The sequence below is a fragment of the Cyanistes caeruleus genome, chromosome Z, assembly GCF_971803275.1.
Source record: "Cyanistes caeruleus chromosome Z, bCyaCae1.hap1.1, whole genome shotgun sequence".
Lineage (NCBI taxonomy): Eukaryota > Metazoa > Chordata > Aves > Passeriformes > Paridae > Cyanistes > Cyanistes caeruleus.
Window position 1 is genome coordinate 4957861 of NC_141732.1, and position 24915 is coordinate 4982775.

A 24915-nucleotide genomic window follows, 5' to 3' on the forward strand; every position below is an offset into this window, starting at 1 on the left:
CCTCACCTCTGATTTCTATCACCAGCTACTGTAATTTACTACCACAGGGCAATGAGAAATACAGGCTTGGAGCACTTGTTTGAATCATGTGGGAAGTCAGGCAACATTGGCCTTGCAATCTGTGATGCTATTCCAAATTGCATTTTAACCCCCACTCCTCTTTGATGACTTATCTTAGAAGAAAATAAAAAAGCAAGCTACAAGTGATGAATGACAAACAACAGATCACCCATCCAAGAGCTCTTTAAAGAAGAATCAGATAAAAAGGTGGAAGTGAGCTGGATAATGTTAAGGTCCTGTTTTCTACCCTGTTGTTTGATGTAGGATGGAGACAAATCTTCAAGCCAAAATGTTAAAGAGAAAGAAAGGTAATGTTTTTAATGAACATGGACACCTCTTGTGAAGGCTCTCTGCACATCATTTGTGGGTTTTCTGCAATATTAATGACTTGATGGCTATAATCAGTACTCCTGGCTACATTAACCAGTGAATTTTGTGTAAAATTTCACATTTAAAGGAAAATTTTGTCACACACTCTCTTCAAGAATGAGAGAGGGGAAAAGAAAAAAAAAAAACAACAAAAAAACTCAGCATTTTTTTTCCCCTCCTGTTTATTCATCCAGGTCCCAAAATAGCTTTAGAGAACTGGTAGACACATACCTCATTATTTACAGGGTATATGGACAGCTCACATGGATTAGAAAGAAAATATTCTCTCTCGTGTCACAGTTTGATCAAACTGCCTAGCTGCATTTTGGAGATTTTGTCCTTCATTTACTTGCAGTTGGACTCCAACAAAAATCACCAGGAAAATAACCAGTGGCCTAATCCAGCATGGCCACAATCTGGTAAGATGGTGGGCCTTGCAGGGTACTGGGATTTTAAAGCTCTCTCCAAGAATCAGATCCCTTCCTAAACGCCAAGAAAATCTTTCTTTAGCAAAGAAATCTTGAAGGAATGTCCAGTTTGGTAACAGCCATAATGAATTCAGGCTGAGGAAAGGAAACACACACTCTTCCTACACACAGAAACAATTTGACAGATAATTATCTTAATTATAATTATAATTATAATTACAGATTTTATTTATTTATTATTATAATGTCTTTATTTATTTCTTTGTTATAATATTATAATTATAATTATTATTCGTGTGAGTCAGTCTTGAAGTAGACTTCCTCTGATAAGAAACAATTTGCCATCATCCCTTTTTGTTGTTATTCTTTCCTTAGTGTCATGACAGAAACTGCTAGGGGAGGAGGGGGAGGTCTATGGTTGCCAGCTGTTTAAGTGAGGAGGGAGAGCCTGGTACTTTTAGATTTACATGTATTCAAAGACTGCAGAAGTTTTTAAAAGTGAGTTCCAACAACCCTGAAATTATTGGACTTCCTTCAAAGAGGGGCCACAGGAAATGAATTTGTCCTCCAACACACTCACTCCCAGTTCTGTTTCCTCAGGGGAACAGCAGGTGACTTCAGGAATTCTGAGTGAGACTCTGGTAGCATTTTGCTGCATTTTCACCATTAATGCCACCTGATTTTTTAGCGTCCTTACAGAAAGAGGTACAATGCATGAAACCTTAAAAGTCTTGGGATTAATATAAACCCACACAGTCATACTCCACCCTGGATACACTGGGAAATGTTACTGTTCGTCCCTGAAACACTGATTTTGTGGTTAACCTGATCAAATGTTTTTACAGACCAAGCAACAACTCCACTAGATTCACTGGGTGTTGGATTCAGACCAAAGAGACTCAAGTGAAAATTTTCTAACATGCAGAAATTGCTCCTTAAATTGAAAAGATTTTATAAAACCTTCCCCTTAGCACAGTCAGTGCAATGTTCCAAGCAGGAGAGACAAGTACATATGTGGCTCAAGGTAAGAAGAAAAATCACAGCAGTTACTGTTTTAAACACCAGTTCTCAGCCACTGGTCTCTCCATGGGGTGCAAGGCACGGAGTGTTTTGATTGTGCAGAGTTTGATGATGCTGACAAAAGTGTTGATGGTTCATGCACAGGACCTAGGGGGAGGGCCGGCAAGGCAGATATCATGGTGAGAGACTTCTGCAGACCAACCAACCAGGAGGAAGAGACAGCTGGTAGAAATCTCAGAGTCTCCTGTTCTTGTGGGGGATATCAATTGGCCATGTGACTGCTGGAAATACAACAGAGGAAACAGTCTAGGAGGTTCCTGGAGTGTGTGGCAGAGCAGCTCCTGACAGCCGGTGAGTGAGGCAATGAGAGAAAATGACCACTGGGCCTGCTGCTCAGGAAGACAGAAGGGCTGGTGGGTGATGGGACAGCTGGAGGCCATCTTGGGCTTGGTGATCATGGAAAGACAACTTTTGATTCCTGGAGAAGTAAGGAGGGGTGCAGGAGAACTGCCAGCTTGGACTTCCACAGGGCAGACTTTAGCATGGTTAGGGGACTGGTTGAGAGACTCCCCTGGAAGGCATCCTGAAGGACAAAGGAATCCAGGAACACGGGATGTTCTCCGAGGCCCAGGAGCAGATTGACCCCATGTGCCAAAAGATGAAATGGTGGAAAAGATTGGCCTGTGGAGTCTGGAATTCAGGGAAAAAAGGACAGCTTATGATCTTTGGATGAAGGATCAGGCCAGACTGAGGAGGACAAGAGGTGTGAGGTTATGCAGGAAGAAAATTAGAAGGTCCAAAACCCAACTGGAACTTAATCTGGCTGCTGACAATGTAATTATTTTTATGCATTTTTCAGCTAAAAAAGGAGAGCTAAGGAGAATCTCCATTCCTCCAGGGAATTAGAGGTCTGTCACCTGCCCTCAGTGCCAGGGAGGCCATGGAGTCACCTTGGATCACCTTGAGTGCCATCAGCAACAGGAACAGGACAGCCAGGGCGTCAGGCCCAGCCAGCCTGGGTGTAGGAGAGGCAGGTCCTGCCTCACCGACCTGATCTCCTCCTGTGACAAGGTGACCTGCTCAGGGGCTGAGGAAAGGCTGTGGCTGTGTCTGCCTGGACTTTACAAAGCCTTTGACACCTTCTCCCACAGCATCTCCTGGAGGAGCTGGCTGCTCACGGACAGGGCCCTGTTCCGTGGGTGAAGGAGTGTCTGAGGGCAGGGCCGGGGAGTGGTGGGGAATGGAGGGACATCCAGCTGGGCTGGGCACCAGTGGGGTTCCCATGGGGTTAGAGCTGGGGCCAGGCCTGTTCAGCATCATCAAAGGTCAGGATGAGGGGATGGAGGGCCCCCTCAGTCAGTTCCTGGCAGCTCCAGGCTGGGGCAGAGGGGCTGGCAAGCTGGGAAAGGCTCTGGGGGTGCTGGTGACAGCAGCTGGACACGAGCCCAGGGGTGGCCAGGTGGCCAAGAGGCCGATGGCCCCTGGGCTGTGGCAGCCGTGGGGCGGCAGCAGGAGCAGGGCAGTGCCCGTCCCTGTGCTGCCACTGCTGAGGCCACAGCTCGAGTGCCGTGTCCAGCTCTGGGCCCCTCAGCACAGGGAATTGAGGGGCTGCAGCGTGCCCAGAGAAGGGAACGGAGCTGGGAAGGGGCTGGAGCCCCAGCAGGGGCTGAGGGAGCTGGGAAAGGGGCTCAGCCTGGAGAAAAGGAGGCTCAGGGGGCCCTTCTGGCTCTGCACAAGTCCCTGCTAGGAGGGGACAGCCGGTGGGGGGGGGGGGGGGGGGTGGGTCTGCTTCCAAGTAGTAAGGAGTGGGATGAGAAGAAACAGTCTCAAGTTGTACCAGAGGAGGTTTAGTTTGAATACCAGGAAAAAATTATTCACTGAAAGGGTTGTCAAGCTCTGGAACACGCTGCCCGGGGAACTATTTGAATCACTGTCCCTTGAGGTATTTAAGACATGTAGAAGTGGCATAAAGGGACAAGGTTTAGTGGTGGGCTTGGCAGTGCTGGGTTAATGGTCAGACTCAATGATCTTAAATTACTGAATTCCAGCTCAAATTGCTCTATCATTGTGTTCTATGATTCCAAGCACCGAATCAGTGAAGATGAGCATCATGTTAGGAATGCAAAGCACTTAATAAAATAAAGGCTAGCATCTCTGAAATACAAAAAACACTAACATTTGATTACCTGGGAAGACACTCCAGGGAAAAATTCATGACCACTGAAAATAGTTTTCAAATTATACACAGTACAATGTAAGCATTCAAAACTAGATGCAAGCAGTGTAAAATGGATTTTTCCAAAAAAGCATCCAGTGGTGAATTTAGGAATAATTTGCAACGGGGTCTGACTGCCCTTTGCTATGAGTGTGCTACAGCTGTTTACACCCAAGAAAGATAGGTCAAAGCTCTCATCAAATGGAGCAAGGCTGGCTCTTTTTCTGCTTTCCATTGCTGCAAATTAAGATGCAAGATATTACAAATAATTGCAGACAGGAGGGAGAAAGGTCTCCAGTTCTGTTCCTTTCACATTGCAGCAAAACAAGAGGCTTATGGGAAAGAATAAAAATTGTTTAAAGGTCTGTAGTAAACACTGAACAGAAAATTGAAGTCTGATGAGACTGTTTGTACATTTACTCCATGTGGTCACTCAAGACTGATTTGAGCATTGCAGACAGCAAGACATACAGCTTTTACAGCAAGGCTACTGTCTTGCCAGGTAAGTCCTTCAAATTGCTGCATGGCTCCTCCTGACTCAATAGCAAGAGTCAGAGATTATGATCAGTGAAGAGAGGTACACAAATAATCACAGGAATTATTCAGGGAGTTGGACATTTAGACCTTGAACTGAAGGCCCACCAAACTCACCAGGAGATCTCCCACTCTTTCCAGTGGACTCTGGATCTGACATTATTTTAGGGTGGGATTTCCTCTGTCCAGATATGCACTTAACATATCCCTTTTTAAATTCATTACAGAGGAGCAGATGAAAACCAGCTTTCAAACAGTTATGTTGATGACAGAGAGTGTTCTGAAATAATTTAAAGATTGTCATCCCTCCTGTTATTTATTATAAGAACATTTTTCCAGACTCTAATATTAAAACTTGCAAAATGGAAGAGAGCAAGAAGAAAGGAAGCTCATCCAACCATTGCCTCTATAAGCCATCATCACTGTTGGTGGCCTCTGCTGGAAAGCCTCAGTGGAGCCAAGCCCCACCCAAGGGTCTTTCTGGCTCCTCCTGATATGAGAAAAGAGAGAGAAATTGCTTCATCTGATCTTCACGGTCAGAGGGAGCTGTTTCAAATGAGTTTTATAACCTTCATCCTCAGGCAGGAGCAAGACAAAGGGACCCTAAACCATCCTCTCAATGAAGAATAGTTTTCTCCTTGTTTCACGCAAGTCCGACTTGCTGTATTTCCCCTCTGCTCGCTCCACACCTGTTCACCCATTTTCTCCTTGGCGTGTTTCAATACTGCAGTGGAGCAGGGATATATCCTTCATCTTCTGGCTGGGTCCCACTGGAAGGACCTAGCATTTCCAGGTGATGCTGCCTCAGTTCAATTCACTGAGTGAGGAATTTCAGCTCAGACACATGACAGAATATGACTAACATGAGGCATAGAGTGAGCAGGCTCTGTCAACAAAACACAAACAGCCACATTCACAAAAACTCTCAGATATGTTTGTGTTTCAGAGAATACCTGCTGTGACTGCATTCTGCTATTTTTTCCATTTACTGGCCCAAAATAGATTATAAGGCAAAATGAATAAAAAAAAATAAATTAAAATTAAACATTCCACAAGATGACAACCTTTCATTGCTTTAGCAAACACTTCAAAGATGTTTTCCAGTGTTGGTGCTCCAGGTACCCTTCCAGCCTGACCTAACCCCCTCTGAAAGCCAGCAGAGACCCATTCATTCATTTCCATTAACTCAATTTAGGCCCCATGGCTGTGAGTAATCAACATTATCTCTAATCCCATCTTCTGTGTGTTTACTTGCATGATCAAAAAGAGAAGTCAAACAGGTGAAAATGGTAACAATGTCATATTTTCCCAGCCACCTCTAAAAGCAGGATCTAATGGGCAGGAGTGAATTTGCATGGGATGAAGCGACACAAGCACCTGCAGAAAGGTGTGGCTCAGTGCTCCTGCCAGGATGCTGAGTGCTGCCACCACCCCCCAAAAAGTGTCACACACTGGGGTATAACCAGCAGTGCCACTTCCATTGTGTGACAGCACTGGCAAAAAGGATGCAAATTAAACAGAGTCATCCATTTGGAGACCGATGAAACCGAACTAGAGGGGAGGGTCAGGATCAAAAAAACCACCAAAGAACGCTGTAGGACAGATAGGGGGCAAATCAGAATGCAAGAAAAAGCATTGCCTCAAATGCATATGCTACTTTATACCCATGAGTGGTTTAGCCAGGTCAGTGCTAGGGGGTGACAGCAACCATTGTGTTATTGGTAAATTTGAGACAATGCCTCTCACTACAGCTGAACCAGCTTGTCCAGGGAACGTCTATCAATTTAATCCTGCTTAGGATCCAGCCAGAGCTGTCATTTCCCACCTGTGCTAAATAACTACTCGTGTATATTCATGAACAGTGGTCTTATTACTAAGAATACACCTAATGTGTATTGCATTGTAACAGGAGACAACTTACAACAAGCCTATTAAAGGAAATCGCGAAGATCACAGAATTGACACATTCTGTTTAAAGGCAGCCACACTTATACTTGATTGCACAACTAGAGACAAGTTTGTTATGTTCCTCATCTTTCATGAACACTCATATTTACTAGTTTAAAAAGCAAGATAAAAGCCAGACAAGCTTTGGCAAAGGAATGGGGGACAATATCAAATGATAAACTAGGCATATTTATAGGTGTAAACAGATCTGGAAAAGGAAGTGCTAGATATAATAAGCACTCAATGATGTGGGGCAAACACTGAGACTTGAAAGCAAGAAATATCCAACAACTTGTAACATCAAAACCAGCAATTTCAGGTCTTAGCAGGCAAATAAAATATGAACAACAAATAAGCATGCATAAGGAGGGAACAGCCACATTAAATACTTTGATCATTGCTACAGAATGAGTGTTTTACAACAAAACAGTGTGTAATTGATTGTGTAATTATTCAAAAATGCTGATTATTTTGAGACTAAGTATGGTTTCTCTAGATCATACCAAGGATGCCATGCTGCACTTCAGCTGAAATTTAATTTTGGAAACATGAGGCAAGGTATCAGGAAGCATGCAGAAATAATACTGAATTGTTAACAGTGAATTAAAGCCACAGGTTTAGGTGACATAATACATCAAGCATTTAAAAACAATGAAACAAAAAAAAACTAATAGAACCAAAACAAACCAAGAAAGCAAACAAACAAAAATAATTGAAAGCCAAAGAAACATCCTTGCATGTTTCCACATGAAGGCTGTGTTTAGGAGAAATGGCTTATGAACTGAAAAGTGAATTATATAAGACAGTTATGTGGTTTTTGTTTAAAGAAAAAAAAAAGGAGGAGACAAAGAGGCATAATAAAAAAGGAACACAGACTGGAGCATGTTAACGTCAGCAGTAGAGACAGCCTGGGAAACTATTTTAAGAGATCAAGAGGAAAAATATTTAGAAAAGTATGAGCTGACTAAGAACAGGCGATGTGAATATCTAGAAATGGAGATCAAGTCTCCCCTGTTGGAGCTCACTAGAAATGATGCCTCTCAAGTCCAACAGCATTGCACATTTGGAACAGCAGGAAGGTCTGCTGTCATTTCCACAGAAACTCCTACACACCCCTGGACCCCTTTATGGCTTTTTTGTGTCCCGCACAGAACCCACAATTTCACAGCTCCTGCAGGAAAGAAATCATGCAGTGAAGAGCTTGATTCTGTGGCTAGAAAATCCCTTCTGAATTAAACCCAGAAAGCAAGAGGAATCTGCTTCAGAATGCCTTAATGCTCTTTGATGCACAGCCAAAGATCATTCTCCTCTTCATATTTCCAGCACATTTAGCCGTAGCCTGTTCAGTTCTGCATTTTTCACATAAGTGGCCATTGTCAGTGCAGGAGGAGCTGTGATTATTCCTGTTCAGACTAGGGTAGCATGACTGCAGGAGAAGCATATCTAGTGCAGGGAGAAAGACAGTATATGCTTCATTTGCTGGCCAACAGACATCCAAGGAGCTGATAGCTAAGAAGGCCACCCATCCTTCTCAGGCGAGGGTGAACCATTAAAATCAATGCAGCTCCGTTTATTTCAGCTCGGTCATGCCCGGTTAGGGAGCAAAGACATGGCAAGAGAGTGGCACAAATAGACTGGAATAGTGAGCATGCATTAGCTAACACCAGCTGGGGATCTCATCTGGTGATGAGACCAGGGAAATGTTGCCTGGGACATTTACAAGCTGAGGGTGAAGAACAGTTTGGAGATCACTGCAAGATGTTATTTTTGATCACTTTCTTCTGCTGAAATAGATGGAAGTCAATATGGTAGCCTTGGAGCAGATTCCAATGTCCACAGACAGAAGCTATTAAAAAATTATGAATAAAGCAACTCAGAAAAGTTTGATATTTTGCTGAGCAGGAGTCTGACAAGGAGAAATATCTCTCCATTATGAGAGCATTGAGAAGGAAAGTCATCAAAGTCTAGATACTGCCACTCAGTAAATCCCATCTTCTTCTCATATGTGGGTCCTAACAGCAGCAGTGGTCTCATCAGGATGGGGAAGGCAGCACAGGAGGAATGGCACAACTGGAATCAGGGATACCTCAGTGGTGCAGCACACTGTGCCAGCTGCCTCTTCGAGCCCATACACAGAGAAACCAGGATTCCATGTGGGCTCTTGTTTTCTCCAGAACTTGTCATTTTAGGAGAAAACATAAGATCGCACCCAGGAACTTCCAAACATTCTCTCAAACACTCTGTAACACTCAGGAGATGCAGCATTGCTGCAGAAAACTTTAAGCCAGTCACTACTTTGTAACCCTCTACCCCATGTTCCTCTTATCTCCACTTTCCTCAGATGGTCAGTCCTGACCTTTTCATCACCCGAGCCACTAGCAGCCTTTCTTACACGCCTCAAAACAAATGCATCAAAATCCCAGCAGCTGGAACACGTTTGCATTTGACAGGAACTCTGCAGCCCACCCGAGTCAAGCCGAAATGGTGCACACTTCTTGGGGATGAAAAGGATTAGGAAACAGGGCTGATGCTGGTGTGAGCCCCCTGTGTACAGAAAAAGCTGGGGGAGGAGAGATGATGCTCTTATGGAGTACGAGGACAGGTGGGGTCTGTATACCAGTGCTGCCATCTCAGATGCCTGTGGAGAAGAAACAATAAATACTAGATAAAGTGCTTTAAGGGTTAAGAACTTCAAGGGGATAGCCTGCACAGTCTCAAAGAAGTGATAATAAAGAGCCTGTAACACTAGATGCAGCCTCTGTGTAAAGATAATCTACTCGATGGAGGCTTAATCCTAGCAAGGGCTGTATAAAGTCTGGGAAAAAAGGGGGTATAGTGTGAACCCTGAATAGTCTAATTGATCCCAAAAGTAGAGTTCCTTTTTATATGTAAATATCCCATCTCCCTTCAACCTCTTGATCATCCAGGGTCTAATCAAGGAGTTCCTAAAAAGACATCTGCTGTTCAGGAGGGAAAACCAACCTCTTGTTTAAAGCTCTTCTCTCTCACCTAAGGTTTCAAGCTGTGAGGTCTCTCATGTCATTTTAGTCTCAGAAGCTCATGGACATCCTCTGGTACAGGTGATTGGGGCACAGCACAGACAAGAGAGTCTCTGCCCATCACTCCATGGCCATGCCAGGTACTGTGGCTCCAGAGCCAAAACCAAAGAGCACCAGAGAACTCACGTGATTGCTTCAGGAAGTTTGTGAGTTTTGAGCACTTTCTTCTGTCTAAAGAGACAGAAGTCTGGCAGAAGCTTTTTTTAGATGAAGGTACCACACCCTTGCTTCAGCAGAAGCCATCTGTGTTGTATGACCAAGAAGAATTACCCGAGATCCCAGCAGACAGGCTTCTTGGGTGCCGGAAACTGGCAAAATTAATTTTCCTGTCCTCGCAGATTTGGTGTTTGAGTGAAGACAAGAAGAAGCACAAAAGGCTGCTGGTGGAGGAGCCCATGAGAACTTCCTTTTGGACAATCCTTCTCCAAGGAGTGATGAACCACCAGGGCCTCCAAACACCACCATTATCACCAGAGAATCAGCGAGGTCACAGTTAATGGTGATGATGCAGCCTCTCCACCCTTCCCCCACCCCCCAGTTAAGAAATATGGGCAGATGGGTCACAGGATGTGCAGGCAGCCACAAAGCACTTGGAATTTTCTGCCTCAGCTGCCTCTTGGCACAGAGAGGGGAGGGGATGCCATTCCCTGCCTAACACTAATCTCACACACTGATGGGAACGGGTTAGGGATTCTCTAGTCCCTCCAAGGAAGCTCCCATTCTGTGAGGCTTCTGCCTTGGACTTGCTGACAGCAACAAAGCCCTGCTCCTCCTGAGAAGAGAGGAGTTGTGAAGACAGCTCTTCACCATCAGGGTGCCTGCAAGGGCAGTTGGAAAGGGATGGGATGAGAAGGGCTCCTCACCACAGGGGCAGCATTTTAGTGGTTTCCTCTCTTCCTTTTTTGCTTCTGCTCACTTGTCAGCTGGTTTTGTTTTCTTCATTATGCTGCAGGAAGGAGCGAGTTTGGGGAAATTAGAAGTTCCAGAGAACTATCTGGAAGCCAGAGTAGGAGCCATTCCCATTCTGTACTCCCTGTCTGCACAGCAGAAGGCAACAGATACCAGCAGAGTTAAACACTCCACAGTCTGATCTAAGGCTCACTGAAGATCACTGACATTAATTAGATTTCTGTCTTGCTTCCTTCCAACTGCTAAGATACAAAAGCAGAGGAAAACTGTCTAGAAATAGATGATTTTACCCATTCTATGGAAACAGATCAGCAAAACAGCAAAAGCAGAAGATATGATTGACCAAATGGTCTCTGCTTGCTCTGCAGAGGTCTCACAACATATTCCTCTTACTTGCATTCTAGATGTATATGTTTTTCTACAAATTGCATTGTTACTCTATATTTTCTTGTCTGAAAAATTTCCTTCAGTCAGATGAAAATAAAATCAATGCTTTAGCTGATGCTTGGAATGATGTGGCCCCAACACACAAACACACACATCTGTTGTCAGAACTCTTCTGCCTTTCTTTTCCTTTCTTTTAATACAAGTCTGGAATCCACTGAGTGTTCTTCAAGTGTAAGCTCCAAACATTTCAAACAGCACAAAAGGTATGACAAGATGAAAGAAAATGTCCACAAATAGACAGCTAGACAACTAGTTAGCAACTGTCTGCTTTTCTTCAGGGTTTTTGTGTGTGTGTGTGTGGTTTTTTTCTTGGGTTTGGTTTTTTGTGGGTTTTTTCCCCCCTGCAGGGGGAAAAAAAAAACCCCAACTTTATTTTTCAATCTTGAAGAAACTGACTGCAGATTCTTTTGTTCTGGCAAGAATCCAATCCTGTTTAGCACTGGAAGCAGGGGAGGAGGTGAACTTATGATTCCATGTGTAACCTTGAACCTGAGAAATGTCTAACACAGTATGTGTACAGTTGCAGCAGTTTAAATGGCATTGATCATTTTCAACTTTGTATTGTACTGATCGTAACTTAATGAGGTTTTGGTGTTCTATCAAGTCAGGGTATTTATGCAGAAAAAGGAACCAAAAAGAGCAGGTTTTGATTAAAAATGTGTATGGGCTTTTGGGACCTGGTTTAAATATTTTAGATCTTGAGCAAGCATGGAGCCTGCAGTTGAAGTTATTTATCTTCTCCCCAGACAAATCTGGCTGGGGGGAGGGGTGGCAGTGCTCAAACGCTTGATTTTAATTACTGTTGTTGTTTGCAAGTATTTTTCTTCTGTCATTTCTGTTCTTCTTCTCCCCCTAAACAGATGATCAGCAGACAACATGGACTCCCGTCTAACTTGCAGATTTAATTTGGAAACCTGAGCATCCAACGCAAATATGAAACACAAGCTGCAGTTGGATTCTCCTCCAAATCTTTGCCGCTCGCTCCGAGAATTCAGTCGCTCCCTTTGTCAGGCTTAGTGTGAGGCTGAAAAACTTTCCCTTCTCACCTCCTTCTGGGTCTCTTTGTGTGTCCATAAATGAATGTGTGTGTGTGTGTGCATGCACAGGAGTCGTCATGCCAGACGGCATTCCACAGCAGAAGGTAATTTCTCCTTCCCCCCCTTTATTTGCACGTTTAGCATGAGTTGCATTCCTCCAGTACCTGCTGGAAGAATGAAGTGATATTGTCAAAGGCTGAGCTGCAGGAGATATGTGGAAGAAACCTCCCTTGTCTGGATAGATCACACATAACCAGACAGAGCAGAGTTTCCATCCCACTGAAATAAATTTGTATGGCAACACTTAACTCTGCAGCTCTTTCCATTGACAGCTTCCAAGCCATTTTGGTTTTTTTCCCCTTTCCCACCCAGTCTCTTCCCTGCACTTTCAGATCATAAGTTCTTTGAGACAGAGCATTTATTACTGTGTTTGTACAGCACCTGCTACTTTGGTTTTAGTAGAATGGTGATCTCAGTTAGCATTTCAACCAGCTTTTATACAAATAACAGATAAATACATCACATTAACCCCAGATTTGGGTGGCTGACAGAGGTGTTCCAGGTTCAGACTCCTCCAGATGAAACTTGGGGCAGTGCTGCCCAGTGAGGCTGCACGGTTTTGCACCTCACTTGAACACTGGGACATCTTCTCCTAACCACAGACAAACCTGAATCCTAAGCCAGGACTGCAGGAGGCCGAGTGGTTTTGTAAAACCCACCTTGATCCACCCCAGATGAGCAAGAGTTACCATATCTAGCAGTTATTTCAGTTACCTGAAATTTAAACAGTAGCTTTTCTCATTTGGCTACAGATTGTGTGTGACTATTTTACACCCCCACCCTCAGCCCAAAAGCTCTTGGGATTTTACTCCAGTGGCCCTGTATAAACGTAATCAGTCTTAACAACTAGTGACATCTCTCTCTGGAGGAAGAGTATTGAGCAGGTTCAGGTTGTGGTTGTTACCCACAAGATTGAACCATGGAGAAAACTCAAAAGGGCAGCTCCTTAAGAGTGGTAAATCCTTGAAGTCAAACTGAAGGGAACTGTGTGGCTCTGCCTGTCACCTCATCCCTTGCTGGAAACATCAAAACCTCAAGCTCCTTGAGCTAGTGAGGATTGTTTAAAGTAAAAAAAGACAGCAAAGCACACGCAACTTTCATTAGGCAGGGTCCCCATCTGTGCTTGCCAAGGTAACCCTGCAAATATTCACCTGCTTGAAGGATGCCTGAGGCTCCTGCTCCCAGCTGAAGCCCTCAGGATGTGAACAAGGCACAACAACAGCAGCTGAAGGCCCTTTTTCTGGTGCTTGTTGCAGTTCTTGAGCTATGGTCTGTAGAGACATTGGTCGTTGTGTTTACAAGGGAACACACAAGCTCAAGGTGAAGTCTGCTACAGAAGTGGGGCTCACAAGCACAGATGGGGCTATGGGTAGGTTGAAAACAAAGAAAATCAGGCTTAGTCCCTGCCTTTTCGCCAAGGTAAGGAAGCATAGCCTTATGGGGCATTACTCCAGCATCTTCCTAGTGCTGTTTAAGAATAAGTGATTGCATCAGCCATGGAGGACTGGTGAATTGGGCCATGAGCTAGCACAAGGTTAAAAGGACTGTGCAAATAAAAACTCGCTTTCAGCACAAAGGACATCACAGTTCAAGGCCAGACACTTCTCTCTGTTGTTCTGGAACTAATTTCAAACATGAATCAGAAGTCTAACATGGAGAGGTTATTGTCAATAACCCCTTCCTGAGAGTGCCTTGTTTAATGAGATGTTTAACTGGGTGATATGAGAATGAATTCATAAGCAAGTGAGGGAAAATTGCATTCTTTTCCTCAGCGAGGAAGGAACAAAGGAAAAAAAGGAGACTGAAGCAAGGAAGAAGAATAGATACCAAGGGAGAAGAATAGAGAAGATGGACAACAAGTGGAAAAGAAAGAAATTATATGAGCATGCACACAATAACAAACACATTATCCAAAACCAGTGGCTTGCCGTGAGGAAGATGACCATGTGCTGCTAACAATGAAGAGCTTTGGCAAATTCTTGCAGGCAAGGAGGAAGGACTTAGGACCCCAGCCCTGGGGTAGTTCAATGTGCAACTGCAAGGCTTGGAAAGTTACTTTCTCCGTGGCAGTCAAACCAGCCAGCACAACTCAGCAGAGAGGACTGGGACGACCATTGTAAATTACCTTGTATAGCAGGATCATCTGTACTGTTTTTAAGCCTGCAGAGCAGAACAAAATCTCAGCAATTTCAGGCCACCAAAACATTTCTTCACAGTAGTCCCTTTTCAATACTGTCATCATCAACACGTGGTAAACGAGATGGTTCAAAATCTCAGGCCTGGATCTTGTACAGATGCTTGCTATCTATTTCCTGTCAAGGTTCCCACTGATACCAAGGAACAAGGAGCTCAAATACCTCTGTGGAGCTGAGGTTTGGAGTGCAAGACAAATACATGGGGAGGATAAAGAGAGAGTACAGCACAGAGAGAGCTGTTTCACAGCCTCCAGGCAGCTCTAAATTAGATGAAGGCATTGCTCCAACTCCAAGCCAGCCCTTTGGAGATGCTTCAGCAGCCCACATCTGTGCTACAGAGATTCACTGGGGTTGTTCATAGTGAGCTCCCAAGGAAAGACCCAGTGTTCAAGCAAAACACAAGTTGCCTCAGAGTGCCAGGACACAGGGTCTGAAATTTCCCCACTTTTACATTTTTTTTTTCCTGCAGGAGGTCTGTTCACAGAGCCAGCACAAAGAAGCCTTCTAGGCATGGAAGGCTCACTGCTTTGTGTAGGCACGAAGGAAGGAGGAAACAGGACACTTCAGGTATTTATTTTAAAAGTCTATTATGCATTTGGATGGCTACTGGTGCCAAAACTAATCATGCTAGTGGAAGAGGTACAGAAACAGAACAAGCAAAGCATGGAGAGCAAGTAAAAGGGAAGGAGCCTGAAATAACAAGCAGAAAAGGTAAGTCTACAGATCAGAGGGTTTTCAATGTGTTGCACATGCTGCAACCTTTTAAACAGCGTATTATGGCTCCTGAAACATTTTAAACCATATAACATGGTTCAAAGGTTTAAAACTATTGCATGGTATCTCCAGTGTACAACTCTGCTGGAGCCAGATAGTGCATGCTGCCCTCACAAATTGAGAGGAAGAGAATTAAATTTAAAGAGGAAACAAAATGCTCATTTTAATCACCCATTGTCCTTTGAGGATCTTTTTCTGTCCTCTTCATAGTGTAATGCAGAGTAACAGGCAATTGCCATATCCCCAGCTGATAGTTAGGCTGCCCAGGATCCCAGTGTTATAAACTCCCTATTTTCTCTGGCCTCTTTCACAGATGCATCTTCATATACAGTGACAATTGCATCAGTGCCATTACCTTTGGCTAGAAAAGCCTGAAAAGTGAAATCATTGGTAGCCAAAGGCAACATAATCAGCTGTCTTCATTACTTATAGAATACATGGGGTTTGTGTGTAGAGAAATTGCGGAGGTGCAAAGGGCTGACTAATGAAAGTGCAGAAGAGACTTGCACACGAGGCATTTGCCTCAGGATGAGGAAGTATGGCATTATCTGAATCAAACTGCACTCAGAAATCATCCCTCCCTGCTATTTGGTGTCCTTCAAGAAACGAATCCCACCCACAAGGTATTTAATGGACTCTTGTAAGGGGCTTCATTAACTGAGGCTTCAAGACATCCAAAATGCTTTGTGCAGGCCCAGGTAAGTGAAGGGATTAAATTATACTTTACTTTGCTAAGCTATCTTTTACCCAAGTACGCTCCCAAGTAAACTGTCTTTTACCCAAGCCATCTTTTTACCCAGGTATAAATTGCAATGGGTGCAAACTGCAAACTGCACTGCTTTGAGAGGAAGGGGAAAAAAAAGAGGTAATCACGACAAATTATACTTTTTCAAGTTATCATCATCTTGCTCTGTCTCTGTCAAATTGCTCCTCAAACACAGCAGTCTGTGAAGCCACCTGATTCCTCTGCTTGCCTTCTTTTTTTTTTTTTCTTCCTCTCTTTGTACTATTTATACTTCTTGTATAAAACCTGCACTTTTGCATATCTCAGCCATTTCAAGGGCTGAGATGATGAACTGCACAGTTTAGTCCTTTCCATCACAGTGTCACTAGTGGTCATGTCCCTGATTATCTCTAAGGACAATGCATTCAATAATAGATTCAATCCAAATCTGTCTATAATTATGATCAAGAATGATATACTAAGTTATATATGTGAAGGAATGGTTCATTTTTCAAGCTTACATGTTGTTTTCGCAATTCTTTGTAGCTGCAACATAACCTTGGTCTGCAACTTCACCAAACAGTGAATGTGACTTTTCACTAAACTGATTTCACCTCCCTTTAAGGAAAGAACAAAAAATTAAAAGAACAAGCCATCCTTACACACATACACTTCACACACTTGAACTTTTTTCCTACTTTTACCATTTTGGGGATGTTGGTTTTCTCCTGGGCTTTAGACAAAACAAATTCAGTTCCCTGCAAAGCTCACTCACATCCCCGGTGTGGGCTTTTGGGTGGTGAAAGGAAAAGAGAAATCTGCTCTGAAAAGCAAACCCTGCTCTTTGAGCTTGGTCTGAACTCAGGATTACTTCAGTGCATATAGGAAGGCTGTTAAGGGTTCTGTTATTTCTTGCTTGGACCTTTAAAATTTCTCCTCTGCTCCTTGCCTCTGCTGGGAGCAATTTCACTGCAATTACTGAAACGAAGTCCCTGAATTCCACTCTGTAGCTATTCACATGACCCTCAGTGTTTTGGACTTGATTTTTCTCCAGTTTTCTCCACAACAGGAAGAGTCGTGAGGAAATTTTCCTCAGTCAGTGGCTTCAGGTTTCTATTAAAAACTTTTGCTACTTGTAACACTTCTCAAAACCTTTAAAAAACAAACCTAGCATTGGAATTATTCAATCAAATGGTATTAAAAGCACAGATTATGCTTTGGAAACCACTTACAAAGAAGGTTTTTACAGATCAGTGAGGACGCTAGCGAGGAGGGGCCCCTGATATGAATGGAAACGTTTGTTTCAATCCTCATTTATCTTAAGGCCCGGGTGCTTTCTGGACAGTGAAACATTCTTCTCCTCCCTGCACTTGGAAAAGTGAGGATCAAGTTGCGAGAGAGTGCCCTTGAATGCTCAAGTAAGGAATTTGCTAAGTGGCCTCCTCAGCCAACACAGCTCCCATGTTAACAGTGGCTTCTTAATTCCCTCTGCCCTTGGCTGCAGGATTACCCATCCTTTCTTATCACAAGGCATCACCGCCAGCTGAGCCCCCACAGTTGCGTCCACCCACAAAACCATGACCACTTCTCATGTTTAAAATGTTTGCCATTTCTCCACCACCCTGAAATTTTAACCAAGCTTTGATAAGGATGCAAAAAAAAAACAAACCACAGTTTTGTAAAGGTCCCAGTGTTCTTATTTTTTTTTTTTCCAGGGCTGCTCAGGGATCTCTGGAACTGCATGTTTGCATGGGACTGCTCCAGACTGCCTGGATTCCACACACCCCTGCAATATAAACATTAGTTAAACAGAATAATGGATTCCTCATTGTCACTGAGGCCACCATACATATTGATCTGGAATCCACCTACATTTAAGGAAAGTGGAAGAAAACACTGGAATTTTTTTTGTCTTCTAACAAAGAAACATTAGATGGGTTAAATATATTTTAGCCTCATAACATATTCATTGCAAATGTGGGGTCCCACTGAATCCCTTCCAAAATCAGCAGTGAAGCTCTTTAACAGAAGCAGAGCCCGGTCCTTGGTGAGGTAGTGGCCTCCACAACTGTATCAGAAACCAGATTTGCAGCCATGTTCTCAAACCCAACTTCTGTTGATGCTGATGGAATTTTGGCCAGAGCAAAGATCACAGTGTTTGTCCTGCAACTTGCACAGCTAGCTTGAAGGTTTTCTTCTTCCTGCCATCCAAAGCTTCTTGGGATTAGTCAGGACTGATATTGATGTATGAACATCTTAAAAGGACTGTACATAGCTCCCAGGCTGAAGACTAAACATTGCTGCGTAAAACAGAATTTGGCAGTGATTCTATAGGATGAACCTAATCAGAGCCGACAGATTATAATACATGGTAAAGGCATGGAGTTGAAAAGAAAAAAGGACTTGCTCTGCAGCATTGCATAATACATTCTGGAGAAACTAGAAAACCTTTCAGAGCAGCTGGGACAGAGGGAAATGTACCATTTGTTCCCAAGTGAAATAAACAAAAGAAGGAAATGCTCCAAACTGCCTCCAAACTAGGAAAGGAATGGTGGTGAGAAAAGTGACCAGAGCCTGAACCAAGCTATTCACATTGTCCAGCTCCTGACAGTAGCTCTGTTTCAAGTGCACAGGCCCAGGTCTCCTCACCCCCTGGTCAGTCCTGGTGTGCCACAGACCTCTGCAAGGGAATGCAGCCTTTGGCAGACATCACTGGATGCCTGCAGTGTAGCACCAGCCAGCACAGCTGCTCTGGTTTTGGGTCCTGGAATGTCATCTGATGAAGGAAAAAACCAAAGCAATCCCTTTTTGCTCCATATCACCTGCACTGCTCTGGACATGACCAAGAAGACATTCCAGACACCTGAGATGAGTTTGGCTGAGGAAGGTAATTTTCAGTACAAAACCCACACAACAAAGTTCAGACAGAGTGGAAAACCCTGCAACTCAGAAGAAGGAGAGAACTCTCTATGGTGTTGACTGTGAAACACGCAACACAGTCAGTCATCTCTTCCTTGCTTATACTTTTTTGTCCCTAAAATGTGACTGTTGGATTTTTATTTGTTTTTTCTTTCGTAGATGACAACCAACTCCATGAAGAAAGAGAGCACAAAACTGACTCCTGGTACCTGCTTGACAAGAGTGTGAATTCTTCACATCATTCCTCTCCTTTTAAGACTTAAAGTTAGGGACCATTCTGACATTTTGATTCATGTAAGAAAACTGCTAACTTGAACTCCAGAACCTGAAAGAAAGCCAGCAACCATCTTGTCCAGGCTTGTTGCCTTTATAGAACATCTCTCAATATTTTATATTTCTGACTTAATGCCAGAACTCCTTTCCCTTTCAAAACAGAACCAAAACAAGGTTCTTGTTTCAGTAATAGCAATGTGAGTTAGTCTGAAACTCTAATCATGTTGCCTTTCTGGGGAAATCTTACTGAAAACTTAGGAGATAAATTGTCCATTCTTTTATAAAGCCTTGTATTCAGAGCCAGTGAATTGAGGCAGAGGGACAATTGTGGCAATTGACCCATGGATCCTGATTCTCATTTATTCAGTCCCCTTCTCAGTGCAGACTGGAAAAGCTCAGTTCTCAAGATGAGCAGCTAAACCACTGGGCATGCCCTGAGGGACACACCTGGAGCTCTTGAGAGTGACTGTGTGCAATAACACCACCTAATCTCTCTTGGAAATGGACTCAACTCGATCAGACCTTTCTGTGGCACACTTCTGGTCAGCAGATTGCTCCAGAACCTCCTTCAAGTACTTAAGCATCTTCACCTAATTTCCAGAGGAAAAAGAAAATCTCTACAGTGAGCATGTAACAGTTTCTTCCTGTCTTAGTTTAGTTTTCTATTAAAAAATTGCCTCCCCCAACTATACCACTCACCCTGCTATACTCAAATTCTACAGTCATGTTCCCTCTTTTGTGTCAGAATGAGCAGATTTATGTTCTTGAGTTTCTGGATTTAAAATAATCTGCATGTCCAGAGCTGTACACACATGTGTCATGGTGTGTTCTCACTTCTTACTGGTTCTGCAAGACTAAGCTGCTGGGAATGTGTCTTCTCACGAGTCCTAAAGCACACATAAGGACTCCCTTCAGCCCTTGGTTACAGCTTACTGAACTGGGAGTTGCACTTCACCTGTTCCTGTGCCAAGGTGAGAGAAAAAGGTAAACATGTTTCAGTGGCTGGGAAAATTAAACCCTCCTTCACCTTACTTTTTCATTTTTTCACCAACGAAAGGACTGTTCTGCTTGCCTAAATTCCCATATTTTTCCTCCTTTCACAAGGAAATAGTGCAGTTCAGGCAGTTGTGAGAGGCATTTGGAGGAGGAACAATCAGAAGAGGGTTTCATGTTGCAGCGGCTTCCTGAGTGAGAGAAGACAGGCACGGGAAATAATAACTCTGCTCCAATGTCAGGGCTGAGGAGATTTCTATTTCCAATTTAAATGTAATTTTAAGAGCTCTTTGTAGCAGCAAGGGTTCACTTCAAGAACCTGGAGGCTTAGTACACAAATTGTGTAGTCCACAGAAAGGTTCCCATCAATTTCAGGGTGACTTGCCTTATGAATGTGTGCTCTTATGCTGCAATCAGAAATGAGAGAGCACTTTAAAAATGCTGGTGCTGTGCAATATTTATGGGGTTTTTCTTCCTGCATCATTCAGTTCTTGCACTCTTCAGGCAATTCCAAGAACTGCTCATCTGTAGATTGTGATGCTTGGTTTTCCTTTCTCTTTTTTTTTGGGATACCAAAAGAGAGACTGGTAGGGAGATCCTAGGAACATGGTAAGAAGACAAAATCTGCTTTGCTGGGGTTTGACAGTCTTTGGTTGATTCAAAATAAATAAAGAAAACTTAATGGTTGAACACCAAAATAACAGACTACCTACCAATGCAGCACACTGTGATTTGACATACTGTAATTCCTGTAGCCTTCAAAAGGTAAATATGTGCTCATCATACTTCCCCACACAATGTTTAGAAATCCTCACTGGTGTTTTTTACAGTGATTAATTATGCTGAATTATCAGATGGACTAAAAAGGAAAGGATTTTTATTCTGGAAGGACAACTCACTGGCCAAAAGAAGGAGAAAATTAAACACTGTGCAGGCTTTTCAACTTCGAATATCAACAAAGTTCTTCTAAATAAATTTGGCAGTAGAAAAGACAGACAGACAGTCCTGAGAAAATTCTCACTCTAACTCTGTGTGCTTGAAAGGTATCCAGTCTGGAAAGTGGAGGACTCTCCAGACCAAGAGGGATCAAATTTGCAACGCAGGTCGTGTCCTATTTTTTCACACATACAGCAGCATTCACTTGATTTCCATAAAATATCAGGTAGCCGAAGCAACATTCACAGCACATCCTTCCAAACTGCTTACAGCAGGATTTCTGAAGTCTAGTAGATATGAACTCTAAAAGTAGATATGGTGTTCTTCCACTCTATCAATGCTCTCGACTGCAACCAGCAAATATTAAGAAAACATGCACAAATAGGAAATGCCATCTTTGCTTTCACTCTTGGCATTAGAGCAGTGAAATCCAGATATGTGGAAGCATAGTGTGAGGCTATGTTTCAACGTCTCTCCAGCTGTATGAAAAACCCTGGTTTGCTCAAAGAGCCACCCAAGGGGATAACTTACTTTTTTCTTCAAACATTTTTCTGTGTTTTTATTACTAAAGGGGAAGTGCTGCAGGACTTATTTAGGGAGTGATAGTGGATGACAGATTAAATATGAGCTCACAGTGAGAGACTGTAGTACAAAGAGGCAAATACCATACTGGGATGTGGAGCAGAATTACTTGCAAGACTACAGAGGTAATAATTCCTCCATACATAGCCCTGGTGAGGCCCCTCTTGGAAAACTGTGATCAGTTTTGGGCAACCCAATATAAAAAGGAAGTCAATAAAATGGAGTGACTACAATGAACAGTGATAAATATAAGAGGGTTGGAAGGTATGATGTATGAGCAAGAGAACCCAACTTACTAAACACCCAACTTACTACCAGAAAGTTAGAGGAAAGGAAAGGGCAAAGGGAGTAGTAAGGGCATGACGATGCCAAAGTATTCATAGGTGGCTGGAAAACTTGACTGTGCCTGTAGATATATTTCAGAGATAGTGAGAAAAAAAAAGTCATTTTTCATGGAGGATTTTAAAGTAGGTTTTAACAATTGCCTTGCTCCTCCTCATCTTATAGATATATTTTGGTTACCGGAGGGAACAAAGTAATTTATTGAAGGGGAGGGGAAAAAAAAGAATATTTTGGAAAGAAAATGAGATTTTTTCTCATAAAAAAACCAAAAAACAAAACCAGAGTGCACACCTCCAAGTACACAAACACACTCTTGCACACTCCCATATTTTGTCTCCAAAAGGAAAAAAAAAACCAACTCCATGGAGCATTATCAGCCAGCTCTAATCAAAGGCTGACATTCAAACTTAATTCTATTCTTAAAGATGAGATTTTCTTGGGTAACTTTATCGCACTCTCAGGAGCCCACAGCTCATGTAACCACTCTGCTCTCAGCAGCCTGGTGTCTGTCACCAGGAGGGCAGCACTGTGCTTGAGAAGGTTTCCTTCTGGATGGGCTGGATGATCTCCATCTGGGCTGATGGTCAGGGAAGAGCAGCTGGCATCACTCTGAAATAAGGAGGGCTCCTAGATTTCAACCTGCTGAAGCCCAGACCTGCTTGGGTATCTCCAAGCTCTCAGGGTAATGTAATTAATAACAAGGGGACTGAGCCTGCCTGGGGGTGGAGGCAGCAACTGGAGCTGGAGCACAGGAAAACTGTCAAAGTCAGCACTGCATAATTCAGACAAAGCTGGTTTGGAGCTGGGGAGTACAGAAAAGTACTCTTTTGCACTACTCATTCCCAGTCATAGCTTTGCATTAGCTCAGCTGCACACCTGCAATTAATACATGGAGCTGTCTTCTGGAGACAGTCTGTTTTATGGTGTTGTTTGCATAATCCTTCCACCAGCTTGCCTGTTTCCTGGCAGTTTGTGACTTTCCTTCAACGTCCTAAAAAACTTTTCTGGGAAAGAAAAAAAAAATACACTAGAACCAAATGACTTGTTTAACCATTTTTTTTCTCTCTCCCTCCATTACTTTTTCCAGGACAACTAACAGAGCTGGAGCTTCCCACTTTGACTCAACAATATCTTTCTCCTTCCAACTATTGGACTTGCAGTGTGTTCTGCATATAAATCTTCCACAAAAACTGTTTGCTTTTCAAACCTTCAACTCCAAACACCATTCAGCTTTGGAATTTATTAGATTGCATTTATTTTCACTGTATATTCTTATAAATAATTCTTTCCAATCCTTATTCACTCTTTGCTCATGAAAGCATATTTTTTTGTAGTTGTTAAACAGATTCTAAATCTCCAAAACAAATAATGTTCTCATTTTCTTCCCTGCTTTCTTTACCTGACCCTTAGAGCAGAAGTTGGGTTCAAACCTTGTTCCTTACCTTTTTTTTAATCAGAGAAGGAAAGATGGCCAGAAGGAGACGCTGACATCTCTTTTGAATTAACTGTTTCATGCTGGCCAAGTCAAGAGGACACCTTCCCTGCAATGAGAGCTGTGGTTAAGCAGGAGGAGCTGTGCAAGCACTGGGAACCCTGCAGCAAAACCCAGGCCTGTCCCAGCGCTCCGAGGCCCATGACAGCATCCCAGCTCAGCTGCCTTCCTCAGGGGCTGCTCAAAACATTGAGAGCTACAGGCACCTGAACCACTGCTGGGAGAAATTGAGCAATGGCTTCACAGCGGGATGAGTCCCAGAGTGCTCCCTCTGAAATTACATACTTTTAAACTAGAAAAAATATATCATTTAGAGGTGAATGCTTTTTGGGTTTTTTTTTTGCTTTTGCTTTTTTTTTTTTTTTTTTTCTTTTTCCCTCTGCAATAGTTAGTGTTGCTTTTATTTGCCCTGAAGGAGCAAGGATACAAGAAAATGTTGCCACCCATGAGCATAAGTGGAAGGAAACTACAGCAGGTTCTGTAGCAAGATGGAAGCTCTGTTTAGGATCCCTGTTGTCGCCATGGGGAGTCTTACCTGTCTTTACAGTGCTGTGTGATGGAAAGGGGAGCTGTCAATCCTGACTCAAAGGGACACAGCCAAAACAGAGCTTTTGTCTGCGTCCACATCAGCTGAGAAACACTGAAACACTTCCCTCTGCACATGTACAGAAAAATAACATCAGTGGTCTCACCAGCATTGATATGTTCTAGGCCTGTAAAAAGCTGCATCCCAGAGATATCCGAGTCTCCATCCTGGACTTTGAATCCAATTGTGATTTCTTCTATAGTGTACTTTACCAAAACTTCTCATTCTCACTCAGACACCTATTTCTGGATATGTAGATGTCCAGCAGATTACACCTGGTTTGGATCCATATTTATTTCCTGCTGAATGAAGCCTCACTTGCAATAAAATTTGGTCATTCACCCACATTTGGTCATTCCACAAAGGCTGAATTTGGTTAAAAAGGAAGCTAGAGATAGGTGCACGTCTAATGGGAAATCAACTGAGAATCTCCACCTCAGCTAATGCTGGATGGAAACCATATGAAAAGCCACAATAAATAATTTAGATATTGTCAGGCCATGATCAAATATTTGATAAAGGAATATTTCCCTTTTTTTAACCCCAAATGGTAGTCAACTACTAACATTGCTAAGAGAGATTATCATATCAAAAGACTTCCCTATTTATTTGCTTTCAACAGAACAAATAAGAAAAAAATTAAATCCTGCAATATTGTTAACACTAAGTCTGACAATGAAGAAGTCAAGACAATAACTCACATTCCCCCATTAGTGTGGTTGTAAAGTTAAAATTCCTGCACTGAGCTTTTATTAAATTTCTCAGTTTGATTTGCATATTTAGCTGAGGCACACACTGAATGTGGAGGGTCAGAAGGTGGAGGCTCAGAACTGACACTACATGGCTGTTTGGAAGTCCAATACTGCTGCTAATACTGTGTTCAGGAGCATGTCTAATACAGACTAATTCCAACATCCTTTTAGGTATTATACACTTCCTTGGTACCCCTAATTACAACCTGGTTGAAAACAAGTCAGGAACACCAAGTCAGATGTTCTGAGAATCCCATTTATA